General features: G+C 39.4%; 1 protein-coding gene across 4 annotated transcripts in view; it reads right to left on the reverse strand.

Annotated features, from left to right (window-relative positions):
• The window catches only part of CELF1 (CUGBP Elav-like family member 1), a 70127-nt gene that overhangs the window by 34988 nt on the left and 12321 nt on the right, over positions 1 to 22818 (reverse strand). The window contains exon 1 of one of the 4 annotated variants that reach the window (XM_047072477.1): positions 18444 to 18846. The exons of 2 other annotated variants lie outside the window; for them this stretch is intronic. The gene's annotated coding sequence lies outside the window, so the exon portion shown is untranslated. Of the gene's footprint in view, positions 1 to 18434; positions 18847 to 22818 lie in introns of those variants that run through there. One more of the 4 variants, XM_047072475.1, reaches the window with a different exon arrangement.

Consider the following 22818-nt stretch of genomic DNA (forward strand, 5'->3'; position numbering starts at 1 on the left):
CCATTACCTCTCTGGACTGATATAAAAGCACTCAGATCTCCTACATGCCTTCCTTAGGAAAGGCAAGATCATGAACCCTTTTTTCTTTCTTTCTCAGAATTTTCCGTTGGCCTATAGAGCCTGTACGTTTAGTAAGCGACAAAACAGTGTCCTTCCCAGAAGGATGGCCACTGCCTCACTCACCATCAGCAACTCTTACTAGTATGCACAGAATAACAAACTCTAGATACAGGGGCTGGCAGCAGGCACAGTAATGCTCAATGACCTACATACGAACTGAACTCATGACCTTGGCCTCATTAGTATGACTCACCAACTCAACAATTGTTAGTAAATGCCCTTGATACCTTGAAAACTTTTTTCATAAAAGGCTGGGAACTAATGAAGAACTGAACAACTATTCAGATTAGAGACTTCCAAATGTTTTTAAAGGCGTAAGTGTTTCTTCCCTAAACATAAAAGTGAAGCTATTCAGGTTGTAGACAGAGGTGGGTAAGGTAGGCCCCACCTTTTGCCTTTCCTGTCCTCACAGTAACCCCAAATCTCCTGGAAAATATGAAAAAAGGCCTGGATAATTCAATATAATAGATAATTCACCAATTTTATTATCCAGTTTTGAGATGAATAGTTTTTTGAACAGATTTTTCTAGCTTTAGAATCTAAAAGATTACCAGAAATCAAGGAGCTTCCAATGCCATCAATGGTAATAAATATGTACATCCTTGGGTTGACAAAATATAGTATTTAAGATTTGCAAACCTTGGGGCACCTGGCTGGCTCAGTCAGTAGAGCATGCAACTCTTGATCTCAGGGTCGTGACTTGGCACAGAGCTTACTTTAATTAAAAAAAAAAAAAAAAAAAACTGGAGGGGGGGCAGGAGAAGTAACTGTGAACCTCATTACCTAGAAGTAGTAAGAAATGTCCAGACATTTTATAAACTGGCAATGATTTTTTTTTCATTTTAAATGTTTTTATTTATTTTTACAAGAGAGTGAGTGAGAGGGGAAGGGTCAGAGAGAGAGAGGGAGATGGGATCTGAAGCAGGCTCCACGCTGACAGTAGAGAGCCTGATGCGGAGCTTGAAGTCACGAATCCTGAGATCATGACCTGAGCCAAAGTCGGATGCTTAACTGACTGAGCCACCCAAGCACCCCTAAAGTAGCAATAATTTTAAGAGGTAACATTTTTTTGAGCCCTTAGTGTATGCCATACAGTGTTTTGGGTGCTTTATATTTAATCCTCATACCCAGTCTATCTCCATTTACAGATGAGAAGACACACAAAGAAATGAAATAACTCTCAAGATCACGAGAATCCAGGCAATGAAGAAGCTGAAATATAAAGTCAGGCAGCTGGACCCCTGGGTGAAAGACTGACTCAAGTTAAAACTGTCCACAATGAAGATCGTGCACACAGGCCACAGAAAACACCTCAAATGAGGAGGACTATAAAGTTGAGTCTGACCATTTTTTAATGGCAAATCTTCTAAATAGGTAAATATCCAAAGTCTCAACTGTCACAAGAGAAATACAATTAAGTGAAAACTTCCTGTTAATCAGCAGATGTGGGCAAGTTCATCAACATCTTGATGTGTCAGCTTCCTCACCTGTAAAATAAGAGGACTTAACTACATACCCCCATAGGAACCAAATGGATGCCCAGAATACAACCAAGCTACTGTACACATTTCTAACTGAAGAGGAAAGAGACCATAGGAATTACTGAGGAAAAGTGAGCTCTTTTTAAAAATGTCTGTTACCTTTTAGACTGCTTTGCAATACTCTTGCTTCTTTCTTTTTCCTATTATATGGCTGGTTCAATAAAAAGTTTGGGTTTAGTGCACCGGTAAACTGCACATCTGTCTCACCTTCGTATCCTACAAAGTCAAGTAACCAGATAAAAAGATCAACTGAGAAACTTTTCTGGCTAGCCCAGCTCATCATGATGCAAAACTCCACCAGGGACTGGTGCTAGAACCCAGTAGTTTGCCTGGTACGCCAATCTACCTGAATTCCTTAGGAACCTGTCGCAGGGAACAGTTGCCACCAGACTGTAATCCAGGATCCTGGACACATACACCACAACTAACAGTAGATAGAATCTAACGTTAAATGAAATAAAATGTGTGAAAGCACGCAGCAACAAATAGGTGGACCAAGACTGAACGCAGAGAAACCATTAATTGTATCTCTCATATGTAACCTGTAGGTGGTTAGGTGGATTAAATAGGTATGCTGAAGCGCACAATAAATTCCCTGCAAGTCCCTCATCCCCAGAGTATCACCTTCTATTGTAATAAACGTCTCTATGTTGAACAGTCCAGGCCCTACACTACATCAGGCTTAGTTCTGACTTGTCTAGATTAGTAGGGATAAAACTTAACACTTTCTCTGTGGGATCTAGAAAAATCATGTTCCCCCTTGTAAACACTTGCTCTGTGGCTACCATTTCCATGATTTAGGCTTAAGTTTGGGGCTTCTGACTCTTTAGTGACTGAATCATCTATGTGTATTCCTTTTTCCTGATCCTGGTAGAGAAATTTATAAACAGATCTCAATCTCATCTCTTCTCCACTGGCCAGTATGTGCTCTTTAGCGGTAACAATTTTTTCCAGCTTTTTTTTTTTTTTAATTTTTTTTTTTCAACGTTTATTTATTTTTGGGACAGAGAGAGACAGAGCATGAACGGGGGAGGGGCAGAGAGAGAGGGAGACACAGAATCGGAAACAGGCTCCAGGCTCTGAGCCATCAGCCCAGAGCCCGACGCGGGGCTCGAACTCACGGACCGCGAGATCGTGACCTGACTGAAGTCGGACGCTTAACCGACTGCGCCACCCAGGCGCCCCACAATTTTTTCCAGCTTTAAAAAACTGTGGTCAAAAACACATACATAAAAGTTACCCTCTCAACCGGTTTTCAGGTGTACAGATGAGTATGTTAATATTATTGTGCAACATGGAAACAATTTTTTTTTAAACTTTCCTTTTTCATCAAGATTCTTAATCTGGGGCCCTCACATCTCTTCAAAATCCACGTATGGGCTATGGGGAAAGGTAGGTCTATGAACACTACCCTATGATATTTTTTTGTTAAACTGCATAAAAACAGACACAGGAGGCTCCCTGAGGAGAGAATCCAGAGCTCTCCTCAGGTGTCTAAAGGGCTCATGATTGTTAGAATATTCCCCTCTGACTCTCCTTGCTGCAAGGTGACAAAAAAGTTTGTCAAAGCCCAGATCTGATGTCATCTGCGTGATCCTGAATGAGTCACTTTTTTCTGGTCCTCAGTTTCCCGATCTGTAAAACTATATGACAGCACTAGATTAATCCAGATTATCACTAAATCATGTAAAAACAGAATTCTGGGGCACCTGGCTGGCTCAGTCAGTGGTCATGTGACTTGATCTCAGGGTTGTGACTTCAAGGCTCACAATGGGTACAGAGGTTGCTTAAAAAATAAAATTTTTAAAAATAAAGTAAAATAAGGGGTGCCTGGGTGGCTCAGTCAGTTAAGCGTCCGACTTCGGCTCAGGTCATGATCTCGCTGTTGTGTGAGTTTGAGCCCCACATCCAGCTCTGTGCTAACAGCTCAGAGCCTGGAACCTGCTTTGGATTCTGTGTCTCCCTCTCTGCCCCTCCACTCCTCATGCGCTCTCTCTCTCTCAAAAATAAACATTAAAAAATTTAATTAAAAAAAAAGTAAAATAAAAGCATAATTCTATTTTCTCCAAACTGATTTTACAAAGTAATCCAAATTCTAGTTTAGTCCCTACCACATGTGGGATACACCTGAGAAAAATTATGTGTAAACCTCATTTCTAAATTTTTGCTAATAAAATATTTCCTTTTTTTTTTTTTTACGTTATTTTATTTTATTTTAGAGAGAGACAGAGTGCAAGCAGGGGAGGGACAGGAGGGGGGGAGACAGAATCTGAAGCAGGCTCCAGGCTCTGAGCTGTCAGCGCCAGCCTGATGCGGGGCTTGAACTCACGAACTGCTGACCGACTGAGCCAGCCAAGTGCCCCAATGAAACAGATTTCGAAGGCTACTAATTTGAGAACAAGTCATGAGTACTTCCTTTTCTATTTATATCCTCAGGATACCTGGAATAAAGATGACACATATCAGACCTTCAACTGTTGAAATGAATTCCCTGGTTTATCTGCTCTAATTTATAAATTTTTCACTAACACTTTTTTTTTTTAAGTTTATTTACTTGAGACAGAGAATGAGTGAGAATCCCAAGCAGGATCCATGGTTGGACAGTGAGTTGGACGCAGGGCTTGATCTTACGATGCTGGGACCACGACCTGAACCGTAATCAAGTCAGATGCTCAAACGACTGAGCCACCCAGCCACCCTTCCCCACTAACATTTTCTTCAACTGAGATATCTACACATAAATATTTCAACTTTTTAGTAAGAAAACTGTCTTTTTTGGGGCGCCTGGGTGGCTCAGTTGGTTAAGCGTCTGACTCTTTGTTTCGGCTCAGGCCATGATCTCACAGTTCTTGAGTTCGAGCCCCACATCAGGCTCTGCGCTGACAGCATGGAGCCTGCTTTGGATTCTCTGTCTCCCTCTCTCTCTGCCCCTCCCTCATGTGCTCGCTCTCTCTCAAAAATAAACATCTAAAAAGAAAATAAGAAGAAGAAAAAGAAAACTGTCTTTTTTCCCCATTAAATTGTGGTATTTGGGTAAAAACAGTAGTGTGAGCAGTTCCTCCCTTTTTATAGAATATTTATTAAGTATTCCCCCTTGATTTTTCTATTTCCTCAATTAAAATTTTTGCCTATTTATTCACGTTTACATAAAACCACATTCTGGTTCATTCCCTACCAGGGTTTTTTCTATGCATACATACTCCAATACATACAATTATTATCAAATTACAGATCAGACTGTATATACTATTGTTTAACGTACTTTTTTCACTTAACAATTACAAACATTTTCTTGTGAACAACGCATATTTAAGAATCAAGAGTCAGAAAAAAAAAAAAAAAAAAAAAAAAAAAAGAATCAAGAGTCAGAACTGGCCTGAAGACAGACTTTTGCCAATACCATCCTTACCTTTATTTCACAACCAATAAACATAAAACCTGTTTCATAAGGCCAACATAATTATTAAATCTTCTGAAATTGCTACAAAAAATAAGTAGCACATTAAGGTTAACGGGGGTGGGTGAGTCTGGTTCTTTGTTCTTCCTTTCCTCATCTGCCCTCTCATCTCCTGTTTAGTAATCTTTCCATATGACTATATACATATCAAAACAAGAGGCATCCCATTTTGGAGGTGGTCAAATGAGACACATAGGGAATGCAAAATACATTTTTAAAAATCTCTGTTCCTACGTGGTCTCAAAATGCCTACAGACTCAAAGTAATTCTCAAATTCCCATTAAGAATTCCCCTTCTCCTGTGTGTTGATAGCTCGGAGCCTGGAGCCTGCTCCGGATTCCATGTCTCCAACTCTCTCTGTCCCTCCCATGCTCATGCTCTATCTCTCTCTGTCTCTCAATAATAAATAAACGTTAAAAAATAAAAAATTAAAAAAAAAAGAATTCCCCTTCTCTTCCCCATACAGCTCTCCACTGGGGGCTGGAGTGGGGTGCAGGAATCTCATTCTGTCTTTTCCTCCTCCTGTTTCCCTGGCAGCACTGTCAGTCCTGGGCAACAAATTGCTGGATGTAGAAGTAGCAATTTACATATGGTAGCCAAGCTAACATGCAGCTTTCTTTGGGCAGAATTGCTAACTCTTCTATGTATCTTTCTAGTTTGAACCCAACGTTCCAGGCATATCAATGTTAAATATTTGCCTACTGGCCTCTATCTTCAGACACACGGAACCATGTACACAGAAGTCAGAGGAAGCAAAAATTCCCCATTGTGTGGAGAAGCAGGAGCTCTACGGACAAAGACGGGGCCTAGCTATAATCCAGCAGCTAATCCAAATCCAAGGGTTCAGTCATTCCACTTTCCCATAATATTCTTGTATCACTTGCTCAAATTTGGCATGTTCTAAGACCACCAGTTCCGCCTTAGTTTCCCTGCCCTGCCATAAGGCCAAATCTGTCTCATCTAGTGAGTCACTACTGCTCCTCTCTCCAAATGCATTTTGATTTCAGCCCACTTGTGCAGCTCATCAGGGCTGCACCATATGTTAGTACCATGTAGGCAGAATGTGACTAATTTTTTTCTAAAACACTGTCAGAGTTACTTTTAAAATTACCTTATAATCTTATGTCTCTTAAAACTCATTTCTATAATACATAACCTTCTGGAAATGACTATACAATTATTTTTCTGGGTGTTCAAAGGAGATTCTTCAGCATTTTCACTCCCATTTTTCAGACAAGGTAACTAAAGTGAAAAGAACGGATTAAGTGACCCACGTTCCACCACCAGCCAGTAAGGCTTGTACTTAGAGTCATAGCACTCCACTTGTAAAATAAAGACAGTTATTAAAATGTGTTTTTTGGAAGGGTGGGGGATTCAAAATATTACTTTCTTTTAATTGTCTGAGGTGATTATTAAACCTTAGCTATAACAACTACTTGCAACTAATTCTGATGACTAAATGGTTTCATGATCCATCTGAGTGGGTTTTTTTATAAAGGTTTATTTATTTATTTTTGAAAGAGAGAGCGCACACACGTCCGCAGGGGAGGGGCAGAGAGAGGGAGAGACAAAGAATCACAAGCAGTGTCTGCACCAACTCACCGTGAGATCATGACCTGAGCAGAAACCAAAAGTCAGACATCCAACCAACCGAGCCACCCAGGAGCCCCTCGAGTTGTGTTATGAGAGGACTGAATGAGCCACAGGACCATAAATGTTTTTCTAATTGGTAGAAATCAGAAAATAGTAGAAATTGCCTACTCTGGGCAATCTGCCTCTTCAACAATAATGGCTGCTGGGTTTGATAATTAAGCTTATCTTGAGGTTTCTTAAATTTTCCATTTCAGGTCACATTATGTTCATTCAAGTAACTCTTTGGGGTGGTAGTTTAAGATCTTTTTTTAAAGTTTATTTATTTATTTTTGAGAAAGACAGCGTGTGCATGGGGCAGAGAGAGGGGGAAAACAGAGAATCCCAAGCAGGCTCAGCACTGTGAGCGCAAAGCCCTACGCGAGGCTCGAACTCAAACCGTGAGATCATGACCTGAACCAAAATCAAGAGCTGGACACTTAACCAACTGAGCCACCTAGGCGCCCTAACATTAAGATCTTTCTGTCTACCAGTAACATTCTTCAGTGGATAATATCTTCAGTAAAACATAAAATAGGTTCTCAAGAGTATCTTCCCAATATTGAAAACTGCATATGCCCTTTGAATCCAGCAATTCCAGTTCTAGAAATATAGCCTTCAAATATACTTTTACCTGGTGTACACCAAGTACGCAAAGGGGCATTAATGCGAATACTGTTTATAACACCAAAAACTGGAAGTATACAGGCCCATCAGTTGGGTGCTAGTTAAATAAATTATAGTACAGTAATGTGACAGAACACTACAACTATTAAAGAAACTAATAAGGCAGTTCCAATATACTACATTAAGAACTTATCAAGAAAATATAGAAGAAAGGAATTACACGAGGTTTATATATGAACAACATGTCTCTGAAAGGATAAAGAAGAAACTGTTAACAAGGCTGCAGAGGTGAATACTGGCTGAATTGTCCAAAAATGGATATGTTACCTATCTAAAGGAAAAATTTTCTTAATGTTTATTTATTGAGAGAGTGCTGGCAATGCGCGCGCGCACACACACACACACACACACACACACACACACACACACACGGGAGGGGCAAAGACAGAGGGAAACAGAGAATCTTAAGCAGGCCTTGTGTTGTCAGCCTAGAGCCCAACACAGGGCTCGATCCCATGAACCAAACCATGAGATCTCGACCTGAGCTGAAATCAAGAGTCGGATTCTCAAAGAAGAGCCACCAAGGCGCCTATACAGGAAAAAAGTTTTTTTTAATTTTTTTAAATGTTTGTTTTGGGGGGGGGGGAGTGGAGGGCAGAGAGAGATAAGGAGACACCAAATCTGAAGCAGGCTCCAGGCTCTGAGCTGTCAGCACAGAGCCTAATGTGGGGCTCGAACTCACGAACTGTGAGATCATGACCTGAGCTAAAGTTGGGCACTTAACCACCCAGGCACCCCCAGAAAAAATTTTAAGAAAATTCTTGAAACTATGAGAGACAAAGTGATGAAAAATCCCAACTCATGATCTATTCCAAAACGAGCAGTTTGTTTTGCATTTGTTCCTGCTTTGCCTGAAACTTTTGTGTGGAAACAGCCATTGTCCAGGTGAAGCAGCACAGCTACCACATGTGAGTTGAGTAATTACCATTACACCATCTGAAATTATCCCAGCAACTCAACTGATGTTCATGTAGCTTGGACTGCAAATCTTATGGCTGGCCTATTTACAAAGTTTGGAGCTATTTTCAATCACTCAGCTGTATATCTATGTGTACATTTTCTTCAATCAACCTTTCCTGCCAGGCAGAGTGCAACATTAGCTGGCTTCCAGTAAGGAAGGCAAGGGACAGGGTGAGATAATATGTCAAAACAAGTTCTATAAATACAGCTTTTGGCCTAGTATCTCAAAAAGGAATCAAAACAGCTTCAAGCTTAAATAGAAAAATCCTACAGTCCTGCAGTATCTTACTTGAAGGCTCTAGAGAACAGAAGAGGCCAGGGATCTGGAATCTTGTTTCTCACACCGTATCTTGTCTCTCTCCCTCATCTCTGAGGGAAGTTATGATCGAACTGCAGGTATCATTCCAAAGTCAGCCTCTCCCCTTATCTTACCCCCACACTACCCAACACATCAGTATCATTTCACTGAGCTCGCTCCACTTCTTAGGCAGACATGCCCAATACACAGGACATACAACAGCACCTAGCATCTAACTTCTACCATCTCCAAAACCCTTGACCAAGCAGCCAAGAACCCTGCCTGTACCATCTGCCCCAACCTCACCCCAAACACATGGGCACTGAAGCAGGATGCTGCCATATGGTCTTGTCTCAGGAAGTTTATCTTGTTTTGTTGAATAGCAGGAAACTTTATTCAATCTTTCTGTTCTTAATATCATAATCCTACAAAACCAGAAACAACTTTTCTGCGGAGATGCTTCCTGAGATAGGTTATATGCCAAAAAGTACAAAACTTACACCTTTGCTTCAGCCAATCAGGGAGTATGTTTGGCGTAGCTAGATTCATCCCAAAGAATACACAGTCCTAGGGTAAATTCTAAATACATTCTTAATATTGTCACTTTTGTAAAAAGTGACTTCAATTATCATGCTTTCATCACTCTTGAACTGTGTTCTAAAGTGTTTCTCACATTTAAATACCCATTCATATGATCTCCTTCGCCTCCTTCAAATCACTACTTCAACAAAAAACCCCACCACACCACTGTTTCATAAAATTAAACTTTGTAAACTTGTTTACAAAAACAAGCTCTCTTTAAAATGGGAGCTCTATCAATCAAAAACGCATGTAGAAAACATCCACTATATACCCAGAACTAGAGAGGTAACAAAAAAAGCTTAATCCCTATCCTTAATGAGTTTATAATCTTGTTCAGAAGACATGACTTACACACAAAAAAAGAACAAGAAACAAAAAGCATAGAACAGCATACATCCAAGGGAAAGCATATATGGCAAGGGAAAAAATCTGCCATCAATTTGAGAGAGACTAAAACATCTATCTCAGGACAGCTGATTCCTAATTTCCCTGTCTAAATCAAATTTATGTGCTATTTAATCACACTGTCTAGGATAGAATAACATTTTTGTTACCTTCCACTAAAATTACCCAGCCTACCAATAATTCTCACATCATCATTCCTTTTCAACAAACCTCCCTATTTTCCTATTACACTCACAAATCAGTTAATGGATGAGGCAAAACTTGCCAGCCCCCCACCTCCCACTTTCCCATCCTCACCATGAGGAGGCATCTCCTGATGATGTTTAGTACAGGGAACAAGAGTTAAAGAAACTAAAGTTAATTCTGCTTCTGATATCTTCAGTAAACAGGCACTAGCAGAGATAAACTAGTAATTCCGGGGATACTCCATGAACTTGCTATTTGCCTTACAGCTCTTTATCATCGATAAGTGAATTATTGACAGTGAGCTGCAAAATCAAAGCCATAATCATGTCCATAAGGAAATTCGAAAATTAAACTGAGTTAGACTGATTCATAATCCAATAATCCCACATAATATTCTATATGTTAACAAAATTAATAAACAAGTATTTACTGTAAACCTTGTAACGTATCCTACACTCAGACACTGTAGTCACCCCACCACTTTCTAATCCCAGTTTTGCTGCTTGCTAGCCAGTTAACTTGGGACAAATTGTTTAACTTCTTTACACCTATTTCCTCACCTGGGAAATGGCTATAGTAACAGTATCTATCTTACAGGGTGCTTGTTAGAATTAGAGAATTTATATACATAAAGCATTCAGAACAATCCCTGGCACCCACAGAGTGCTCAATAAACGTCTGCTATCATTATTATTCCAGGCACTAGGGGTTGGTGCCTATGGTGAGAAAGGAGAAGTCCCCAAAAGTTTTACTCTTTGACAAGATGATTTTGTCTCTTCAAATTGAGAGTGCCTAAGATTCTACAGAAATAGGTCTTATTAAAAGGGGTGGGGGGATAGATAAGAAGGCAATGACTGGCTGACTGATCTTCAACTTCCAACTGGGCCTGTGAGCATCCAGTGTAAGTGTAACCTCCATTAGGAAATACTGAACCACTTGTTCTAAGAGCATTTATTTATTTGTAAACACTCATTTATTACCCCCATCATACCAAAAAACATTTTGTGGAAACTTTCAAAATGCATACAATGAAAAAAATAAATAAAATGAGATCAGGGAAATTATATATATATATATATATACATATATGTATTTTTTAAATATCAAAAACAAAGGGAAAGCTGGAATCGTGATGTGCTAGCCCGTGTCCTTTACTGAGGTTGGGCTGTAAAATCAAAGAGCTGCCACTGATTTTAATCTCCAATGACAGCCCCTACAGAGGGTGTATAGTGATTCATACTATAAATGAGAAAACATTAGTAGGATGGTAAAATGAGATGGGCACTAAGAGTTGCCAAGAAGGGGAGGGTGAATCCAATTTAAAGCCACTCAACAGAATTTCAGAAACTCATTAAGTATGCAGGACCCACAAAAGACAGCTCCAGGTCCCAAACTCTAAACAAACACATATACCCAAAGCCAACAATGGACAAATCACTGAACAGATTCCTCAGTGATTCAAAGCCAGAATACATCAGCAAATGGTCACACATATTCTGCAACCATACCACAGAGCCACAGGAAGAAGTTGCCTCAGTGAACTGTGTTTCTCCAGCATTTAAAGTCCTTTTCTCTCTTCATTGTCCACAGTAACAAGTATATGCAGAGAACAGTCTCATCCTTACTCAGCTGACAAGTTCTATTCCCAACTCTGCATGCTTATGACTCATGGGGGGAGGGGGGAAGGGAGTAAAAGCAAAATGTAAAACAAAGAAACAAAACTTGAATTTAGACTTAAACTGATCAAGAGTGAGGAATTCACTTCTGCCTAATTAGAATATCTCAAACAAACCAAGAAAACAATCCTTTAAAAATAGCGTAACAAACCCAATACTCTTTGGAAATAGCCTGAAATCTGTCTACATGTCACATCCTCTACTCTTCCTTAAATAGACATGACACCAAAAAACATTACAAGCCCTCTGTAAAGCCAAACTTTACAAAGCACTCTGAATCAGTGCAACATAGCATAGGACGCTGTAAAGCCCAAAACAACAGGGCATTTCCCACAGCTCCTTTCCCAGCAAAGGGCCAAGAGACTGAGCTCTTACTACACCCTCTTTCAAAAAGATGTGTACAAAATCATTTCTTAAGGAGGTGGTCGTGTCTCAGTCTTTTCTACTCAAATTTTGTATCAGGAAATTTGCATGCCAGACAAGGAATTCATTTCCACCTCTAAGAACTGATCTTTGAAACTGGTAAAAAAACAAAGGGGGAAAAACACTATTACTTTAAAAAGATAAGTTTCTAAAAGAACCCAAAGACCATTTCTGACACTGTATTTACCAGTTTGGCCTTCCTCTCGGAAAACAAATTTTCTTCAGTAATACAAATCTTGTCTCCTTGCCCCATCCCCAAGACTCTGAAATATTCTCTACCATTTATAAATGACAAAACAGAAAAGACAAACGGATCACCTCTTTCACTTGAAAACCTCAGTCCTCCACAGTAATGTACACAGACAGACAGATGGACGCACGTAAGAACACAAACTGCGAGCCCTGCTCAGGCCTGAGCCAATATGGGCGCACAGGGCAGCCACGCCGCCTAGCTAGTGGGCTGCTCCTGCTGCTGCTGTACAAATATAGAAAGCTGAAAGTGGAACAGCAGCTTCAGCAGAATAGATTCTGCTCCGTGCTCAGAGAGGGAGGAGCAGGGACCTGCACAGCTTTACCCATACATGGTTGCTGAAAGGGGGCCATCAGTGAAAACCCAATTATCTCACACACATGCATTCTGTTCACATGCTCCAGACAAAAACCAGAAACACACAGGCTGGTGCTTGAAGAAAGGTTTGAGAGATTCTATTTCAGTCAAGGAACTTCCCAATAATCTCAGTCACTTACACCAAGAATCCCCCAGCCATGGGAAACAGAAAAGACAGTGTGAAAACTTTACTAGGTCAGAGTCTTACCAGATCAGCAGTAGCTGTGAGGCTTAATTTATCATTTAAATTATGGAATTTAACACAGTAAAAAAGGTTATTTCCATTTGTGTGAATGATCCCAACCTTCACTGCTCCTGTGCTATTTCCAGAATCAAGATCTCATTCCAGCTCTCAGGTTATGTTTTGGGGTCTCTCCTTTTCTTGGGGGGCAGGGGGGTGTTACAAGTTAAAATAAATTCTGATGGTGATTTTAAAAATATAATTTCCCAGGATGCTGGCTTATGTAATCAGAAGCCATATTTTATATTCCAAAAATTACTCTGCTTGGAACAATTCATTCAGATTCATTCAATGTGAAGTGTATGAAAAGCTCAATTTCTGGCCAGAGTGAACTCTCGCAGGATAAAAAAAGCATGGTTGACTGGTTGAAATGATCCCATACGTTAACTCCTAATCAATCAACCAAGTATTTACCATGCACTGTCTAGATTCAGTATTACAGGGGATACAGCACAAACATAAACTGTACTATCAATGACTCCAATACTTAAACTCTAGTTCTTAGGTAAGATTAATACATGAGATGATAAAGGTTGATAGCATCTGACTAGTGCTAAACCGTGGAGTAACAACTATAAACACGATACAAATTAAGAGAAAGACTGAAAAAAAAAAAAAAAAGAGAAAGACTGAAGACAGACACACCTAGATCTTCTCCCACAGGTCCCACCTACTAGCACTCAAAGGGCATTATCTTTAAATGTAAGTCTACGATATTTGAACTAGATGATTTCTAAGGTCCCTCCATTTCTGAAATTCTTTAAGTCTGTAATTTAAAAATATAAAGTTAAGGGACTCCTGGCTGGCTCCGTTAGTTAAGGCTCCGGCTCTCGATTTCAGCTCAAGTCATGATCTCATGGTTTGTGGGATCGAGCCCTGGGTCGGGTTCTGTGCTGACAGCACAGAGCTTGCTTGGGATTCTCCCTCTCTCTGCCGCTCTCCTGCGCACACATGCGCATGTGGGTTCTCTCTCTCTCTCTCTCTCTCTCCCAAAATAAGTAAACTTTAAAAAAAGTGAAAAAAAATGTATAGTTTTTTGCCAACTTCAGAGAAAATATATTCTAAAAAAAAAGAAAAATAAATTCAGACCATAACTCAGCATCCACTCTAACATCTCTCACATCACACTTTCAGGAACATATCTCAGAAATCTCTGCCTAGCCTTTTGAGGAAATTTTACACCACCATTAAACGGATGGGAAAAAAGAGGTGCCTGGGTGGCTCAGTCAGTTAAGCATCTGACTTCAGCTCAGGTCATCATCTCATGGTTCGTGGGTTCAAGCCCCGTGTCAGGCTCTTTGCTGACAGCTCAGAGCCTGGAGACTGCTTCAGATTCTGTGTCTCCCTCTCTCTCTGCTCCTCCCCCCACTTGCACTCTGTCTCTTTCTCTCCCTCAAAAATAAACATTTAAAAAAATTTTTTTAATAAATAAAAGGGGAAAAAACACAAAACACCTGCCACAGGAAAACAGTATGGTGGAGACTAGAAATGTTCATGCTGACACATTCTGAGATTTTTTATTACAAAACACTACCAGTCATCCAACCATGAAGGAGAATTCCAGAGAACAGAGCCCTGTCCAGTTCCTTCCCATCACTGAATTGTCTGGTATGTATGTGCGCATTAGCCTAAGCTTATGGGGCATAAATAAACAAATACACTAGGTAGCTTCCCCCACCCTCCAGCAACACACTGTCCCTGAAACTAAAGAAACTTTTCAAATTCTTAAGACATAATAACATATCCACCATAATTACTTGCTCCAATATATTTTATTAGGAAATTAACGTTTTGGAATTTTGAATTCTCTTTGCCCATTGTACGTAATACAGTAATGATGAGCAAAGAATGCTAAAGGACAGCAAACTTGATCTTGCAAACTTGATCTCTCAATCCCACTACCTAGATCTTCTAGTGCAAGGCAGAGCCTTGTCCACACCATCTAATATACTGACAAAGAAAACACAGGATTCCAGCAGTAGAGGCACCTTCATGTCCAACAAAACAGATATGCAAATGTTCAACATTTTATTAAAACCCTGTTAATTGTATGTAGTGGCTTATATATTTAGTTTTTCTGAGCAGCTTGTTATAGCAACTTTGATTTCCCAAAGAGTAACTGGTTATGGATTAATATGCTACTTTTTGGGTAAGATCACAGCTTTAATGATCTATTACAGACTTTACCAAGGTTCCTCTTGTGAAGGCAACTAAGTAAAAATAAAGAACACAATTCAAAGGACCACAACTACATATACCAAGCAGTGATTAAAAGTACCACCTCAAAATCAAAATGGCTATAAACAGCTACACTATGGCCTTGGGCTGGTCATTTCTTTCTCATTTCCCATTTCCTCAAAAACGGAACTGGACCAGAACAGGAGTCCCTATCTACGGTCCACAGACCTACAGAATTCCATAAACTCCCTTATATTATGTGTAAATTTTACACATATATGCAAAATGCATTCATACACAGCTGACCCTTGAACATGGGTGTGACATGCACGAGTCCACTTACTTGCAACTTTTTTTGATACAGTACAGTACTTTAAATGTACTTTCTCTTCCTTATGATGTTCTTAACATTTTCTTTAGTTTATTAAGAATTCAGTATATGATACATGTAACATACAAAATGTGTTGACTGTTTTATCAGTAAAGCTTCCTGGTCAACAGTAGGCTATTAGTAAAGTTTGGGGGGGCATCAAAAGTTATAAGTGGATTTTCTACTAATCTCCACACTGTTCAACTATACTTATTTATTTCTATTTATAGGAAAATAGGTCCATAACGTTTACCAGATTTACAAAGGGGGGTCCATGATCCAAAACAGATTTAGATTAAGACTAAACAATATACAGTTTGTTCCCCATTCTAACATCCTTTTATCTCCTCTTGTACTTCCTGGTCCAAAAAAGGGAGTCCTCATGACTAAACCCAGTCAAGAATAAACAAGTTACCATGGCCAAGAAATTACTCAAAATAACGTATTCCAGGGCGCCTGGGTGGCTCAGTCGGCTAAGTGACCCTTGATATTCGGCTCAGGTCATGATTTCACAGTTCATGGAATTGAGACCCATGCTGGGATCTGCACCGACAGGGGAGATACTTCTTGGGATTCTCTCTCCCTCTCTGCCCTCCCCATCTGACCCCCGTGCTCTCTCTCAAAATAAATAAACTTAAAAAAAAAAAAAAAAAGGTCTAGAGGTGCCTGGGTGGCTCAGTCAGTTAAGCATCGAACTCTTGATTTTGGCTCAGATCATGAACTCACGGTTCCTGAGTTCAAGCCCTGCACGGGGCTCTGCACTGACAGTGCGGAGTCTGCTTGAGATTCTCTCTCTACCCCTCTCCATTGCTCATGCTCTTTCAAAACAAATAAGTTAAAAAAAAAAAGTCTAAGATAAAATGTATTCCAATTAAAACTGGACCTGAATTGTTTTTAGATGATAGGCTAACATTACAATGCTTAAAAGAAAAAAAAAAAAAAAGTTTCCAAGCAAATTTTAGCACTATAGCTCATCTCAGGAGGCTTACATGAAAACAGAACTCTTTAGGTGTGTTAGGGATATCCCATATAGTTCCTCTCTTACCAGGTGCACTTTTTTAAAAAGTAAAGCTTCCAGTTTCCCACTTCTTATTTTTTTTAATGTTTATTATTTTTGAGAGACAGAGAGAAAGTGAGCACATGCAGGGGAGGGGCAGAGAGCAAAAGGGAGACAGAGGATCAGAAGCAGGCTCCACACTGACAGCAGAGAGCCCCACGCAGGGCTCAAACCCACAAACTCTGAAATCATAACCTAAGCCAAAGACAGAGGCTTAGTCGACTGAGCCACCCAGCACTCCCCAATTTCCTACTTCTAATTCTATTCCTATAGCAAAGAAATAGGAGGCAGGTAGAGAGAAAAAACTACAACATAGAAGACTGAAGTGAAGAATAGTTAAAGAAGCAAGAGGCAATATATGAGAATGGCCACTGCCTAATATCTTAATTTGTAAAAAGTATATCAGACAAAAGAAAAAACTAGCCTCTAAGACAATAAAAGTATGTGTTTGTTACTGAACAATTTAAGCCTAAAATTTTTAGGTTCTCATGGCAACCTAAGTGATCACACTGCACATACTGTATATAAAGCACATATTTAGAGAGTTAACTAGTAAACTCAAGATGTGACATATGTGCAATGTGGGCGACAACATTATTCTGGGAACTTTAACTTTAAAATCTTCCAACTTTTATTCTGCAGCCCCAAAGATGATATAATAGAGTCAACTATGCAGAAGGCACAAGCTCAAGGAAGAGGTACAAAGAACATAAATAGAAGCAAAGAGATAAAAGACAAGAAAATTCAGGCTATCAGAAAAAGTTTCTGAACATGACTCTCCCCTACTGTGAATCAACCTGTAAAGGGAGGCTTAAAAAACAAGACTGCTAGTGAGGACATATATCAAGATAGCATTTGGGACACTCTTTCATGTGGGCCCAGACAAAAGAGGACATGGTCACAGACCAGACAGACCGCTTGGTAAATGTGGCACTGACTGAAAGGTCCCCTGGAGAGACTGGGGTTTTCTTTCTCTCTCTTTTCTAGGAGCTCATGGAATATGGCTGTTTAGAATTAAGAAGTAATTATCAGAGCCAAAATGATGGCTGTGGGGCATGGGAACTGGGGGAGAGGGACCAGACTTTAAGAAGAGGGTAGGGGGGAAACGACAGTCTTTTGTGTCACATCATGTCTCATTTTGGTTCCCTAGAACCAAATAAAGCTGTAACATCCAGTTTTCTCATCTATTAAATGACCTGTGAGGGTTACCTCCATCTATCTGCCAACAGAAACTTCATTATGACCCATGCATTTGTTTTGAAAGACGTGAAGATGTCATGAATGACTTGAAAGTCATGAATGCTACTTTAAAACCACATTTCCATGCCACTTGTTAAGTCTAAAATTACTCCCACTTTTCGATCAGAAAACCGGTAAGCAGTTTAGGAAAGGTACACCAAAAAATATATCAGGGCAGTTATTTTTCTAACTCTCTCAAAGCTAAGAACTTCTAGAACAAGATACTGAATTTACATTACTGGTTCAATGATTAAAAATTACATTACTACATGAAACGGAATGGCTACAAAAATAAGTTATTTCATTACTGTCATGAGACTAGGCCTCGAGAAGCAAGAAAAATGCAGGAAAATGGCACAGCATTTGGAGTGTAGACTCGCAGTCCAACCATGTCCTACCACGTAATAGCTCGATGCCTCAAATAAGTTACTCTCCTCACTGAGGTTCCTAACACCTCAAGTTGCCTTGTCTACCAAATGTAAGGATGCACCATTTCTCTCTTCTTCCATCCCACTCCTGTATCTGTCTCTCCTCCCTTCCCCCATCAATGTGAGGTCTAACAGTTTCTTTCATTACACTATAACTTGGCATATTTTCTAGTCAAAAACTTTGTACAATGAACTTTTACACAAAAATTCACTGGTCAAACTGAGAGCCAGAACAACTAAGTAATAAATGTTTTACAGTGAAAAGGAAAAGGGCACTGGGGATAAAGCTAGGATTAGAGATTTCTTTCAGAGTCAGGCCACACCTGCTAATGACTAAAATATTTGATTACCTTAATTACCTTGGCTGTACAACAAGAAGTGCTGGTGGTCATGAAACTCCAGAATATTAAAAACTCAGCCACATTTTCATTATAGCATTCTCTACTGTGTTGAAGTCAAGACAGCAAAAGACTGCCAACAGCATTTTCACTTTAATTTTCTGGTAAGACAAAAAGGAAAATTAATCTTGGAGCCAAATTCTCCATTTTTAGGTATGGTAAATTCTTCGAGGAAAAAATATCTGTGTTATGAAAAACTGAAAACATTTCTGTATATCTTAGAAAATATGCATATGTGCTTTTCTTAAAAGGTATAAAAAAAATCTCAAGCTAATAATCTTTTTTGGGAGGGATGTGCAAAAGGGGACAGGGACAGGACCCATGGGCAGGAAGAGCTGCCTAATAATCTTTTTTTTTTTTTTTTATTTTTTAAGTAAGCTCTACACCCAACATGGTGCTTGAACTCGTGACCCCGAGATCAAGAGTCACATGCTCTACCAAATGAGCCAGCCAGGCACCCCTCAAGCTAATAATCTTAACTGTTTACCTACTACTACCTTTTAAGCAATTGTGAAAGAAGAAAGATAAAAGCTGAAGCGCTTTCTGACAGAGGCATTTGATGACTGGCATACTAAGCAACAGGGCATCCAAAAAACAAACCAAGTAAGTCCTTTTTTGGTATTATAATTAATAATTGCCTAAATAGGGGCACCTGGGTGGACTTTCGATATTGGGTCAGATTATTATTTTACATGAACCTACTCTATACAAAATGAACCTACTCTATACAAAAGTATTCATAAATGCACCACAAAAAATATTAAACATCTTGCCTATGTGGTTTTGATTTTGTTTTTAAAACTTTGAGGCCTCTTTGATACTCCAGCTTATAATTAATTTCATCTTATTAATAAGCACATTATAAAGTATTTAAACTGAATATAACATTTATCATCTTTTCCCTCCCACCATTAAAGGACCAGATTGTTCCAAATATGGCATTACCTTTTCAAAGTTCTAGGGTTTAGGTAAGACATAATTCTTTTAAAGAATTCTCTCTCGTCATGACTGACAAGCATGACTTAAATGGAGATAAAGAGGCTAATGAAAAACATGTGAGTCTGATGGTCAACTGCTATTTTATTAGAGGAGAAAAACAAAGCATACCGCTTTAAAATGGGAAATCCACATACAACGATCTTCTCTTTGAACTCAGGCAGTGGAGTTCCTGCTAACTAGATAGATAACCCCCACCTGAGGGAAGAGGCAGAGGCCACCTGCCCAAGATGGTGCAGAAGGGACTCCTTTGCTAGGTAGAAAGTTTCTCTGCATAACCTCTAAGGTCCTTCCCTAACTTCAGAAACTTGCGACTTCATTTATGAAAAACAGAGGCATGGTAAATGCAAGGTATGAGTGGAGACAGAACAGTATGCTGAAAAATTAGAAAGCCTGGGCTGGAATCCTGTTTCTGCTTCTATGTGAACCAAAGTAAAGCACTTCACTTCTCTCATTTGCAAAATGAAAGGATTAGAGAAGAAAAATCTCTGAAGAATCTAACCTTCTGAGCCTATGGCTTCTTCCTATGCCTGCCTCGGCCACCCACCACCTTCCCACTGCTGCACCTTACCATAATTAGGCAGCTTTTTAAAACATCTAATTAATGTAACACAGAAAGTAAAACCTTTAACTTTCTATTTCTGGCTTGTTTCAAATATGCAACAGCATTTTATCAAGGAGTAGTTAATGCCACACAGTTCTTGATATACTGGCTTTTCTCTGAACTCTAGTGACAGCTACACAGTGACAAGTTGTAAGCAAGGAGGCTGTTACCATGGGGACCCACTAGGATTCCTGGGGGTGGATCCAGCGGGCTTTTTTCTTTTTTTTTTTCTTTTTTGGTCAAAGCATTTTTTGATGTTCTGGATCTGGCAATTCAGAAAGCCTGATTCCATTTTTCTTTAGCAAGCTATCGTCAAGAAATATTACCATATAGTATACAATGCTGAAGAAATATTAGATACTGTTTCAGAGACTCTGTCTTGCAAAAGAAGGAAATATATTCTAGTCTTCATCTTTCCCCTATTCATAAAAACAAATACAGGGGCATCTGGGTGGCTCAGTTAAGCACCACACTCTTGGTTTCAGCTAAGGTCATGATCTCACAGTTCAGCAGTTCGAGCCCCACCTCAGGCTCTGCACTAACAGTACAGAGCCTGCTTGGGATTCTGTCTCCCCATCTCTCTCTGCCCCTCCCCTGCTCGCGCTCGCTCTCTCTCAAAAAATAAAATAAACATTAAAAAAAATCTTAATGTGTCAGACACACAAAATATAATAAAATGGACTATAAAGTCAAACTGGACCAGAACAGAGAAGTGTACATTTAAATTCCAAGTCTGCCTCCAAAATTGCTGTGTGTGGACAAAGGGGATGTAGTTCGGGGAGATGGGCTGCTACTCCCAGCTAAATGTGTTGCCACTCAGTTTCCCGAGACCTGTTCTGTTAGAAGATACCTTAAGAAAACAGGTCATTTACAAACCTGATCTGTGGATCTGGTTTGTTCACAGGAGAAGCTGGAACAGCCAGAATTCAAAAGAAAACATTTTTCTAAATTGCACGCTTCCTGGAACAGAGTGAAGTCTTTGTCTGGATCTTACTGAGGCAAGAGCAAAGTTATACCAGACAAATAAACATTAATAAATAAAAATAGCACTTGATTTCAGTAAAGAAGTTTGCAGGCTTTTTTTTATTATTATTATTGCACTTGTAAATGTATCAAGAGGCTATTAAACAGAAATAGAACATGACAAAAACAATAAATATATAATAAACATGGTGTCTTTCCATTATTTCCCATAAATCTCAAAGGGGAAATACAGAAGAACAAGCCCGGAGTACAGTTTTGTCACATGAGTTTAATGCCAGCCTAAAGACTTTAAAAAAGACTCAGACCACAGGACATGAGAGGAAGCAAACTCCTGGGTGTTTTATTCGTTTTTACTACTGGTTTACAATCTCCTTGATTTTATTTTTAAATGCATGTCTTGGCCCAGAAAAGCAAGAGAGCACAGGCTGCCAACAGTATCAGATTCTCTTTTTCTAATTCTCTGGAGCTACAGAAAACAGAGCCAGAATCAGGGTTGTCTAGGAGCCTTCTGATTTTGTCCAGGCAATATACAATATGAGGTTTCAAGATCACAGAGGTACACAAAGTCTTTTGTAGTACAAATTTTAGCCAACTTAATGTCTTTTTTGTTTTTAAGTTTATTTATTTTAAGAGCAAGAGAGCACGCATGCGGGAGGGGCAGAGAAAGGGTGGGAAAGAGAATCCCAAGCAGGCTCCGCCCCACCAGCATAGAGCCTGACTCAGGGCTTGATCCCAGAAACTGTGGAATCACGACCTGAGCCAAAATCAAGTCAAACACCCAACTGACAGAGCCACTCAGGCATCCCCAAGTTAATGTCGTTCAATGGAAGGCTGCTTACAATTTTTTTTTTCCCATAAAACTCCTTTGAGTACTGATTATCTTCAAAAGACAATGATTTGAAAAAACAAGAAATTCTCAGAATTTCAGTTTTAAAAGATTTTCTTCCTATTCCTCAGCCCTGAACTATCTCAAAACGTAAAATTAAAGTGCCATTCGACCAGACATGGAGTACTCTAAAAATATCAAGTCTCTATTTTGTGCAAGGACCCAATACCACTGAGCACTATGGACAGTAAGACTTCCGATATGCAGAGCATTCAGCTCAATATCATATGTGCACTCCATGAAAGTGTAACACTGGTTATGTACATATTCACAACAATCAGGCTAGCCTCCAATAGGAAATAACGTCTTCCAGTTTTTCCTACTCTGAAAATCCATTCCCTCCTGGTTGTATGAAAATCCATGTTTCAAAGCTGGGTCTAGTCTCTTTTTAATTCCTGCTCGTTATTATTACAGGGAAATTTTACATTTTTCCAGAAAAAAGGTTTTCAACTTAAATATCAAATGATCACAGGAAGAAAAAAACTGGAAGCATTAAACTATCTTTCTCAGAGCTTCCCTCTCTCCCTCATTAACATTTCTCAAAGAGAAAAACACCACTGTGATGCTCCTATTACAGATCATTCATGAAGTTACTAACTGAGCCCAGACCAGACAGACTCCATCAACTGGGCACACAGCCACTCACCATTACCCTTTGTTTAAAGTCTCAACTGCCATTCAACTCACATTATTGTATTCCACTCAAGTCCATCAACTTTTCTTCAAGAGGAAACAATCAAGAACTAAAACAAATGTGTTACTTAACTAGAAAAGAATGAACTTAATCCATACACCTCACAAAAAATTCTTCTAAAATGATGGCCCACCATTAAGTTTCCTATCTGAAATAACAATATTATTTTGTT

Source organism: Lynx rufus, unplaced genomic scaffold (assembly GCF_022079265.1).
Source record: "Lynx rufus isolate CCGP_SWC_20201006 ecotype Redwood Valley unplaced genomic scaffold, mLynRuf1.p SCAF_9, whole genome shotgun sequence".
NCBI lineage: Eukaryota > Metazoa > Chordata > Mammalia > Carnivora > Felidae > Lynx > Lynx rufus.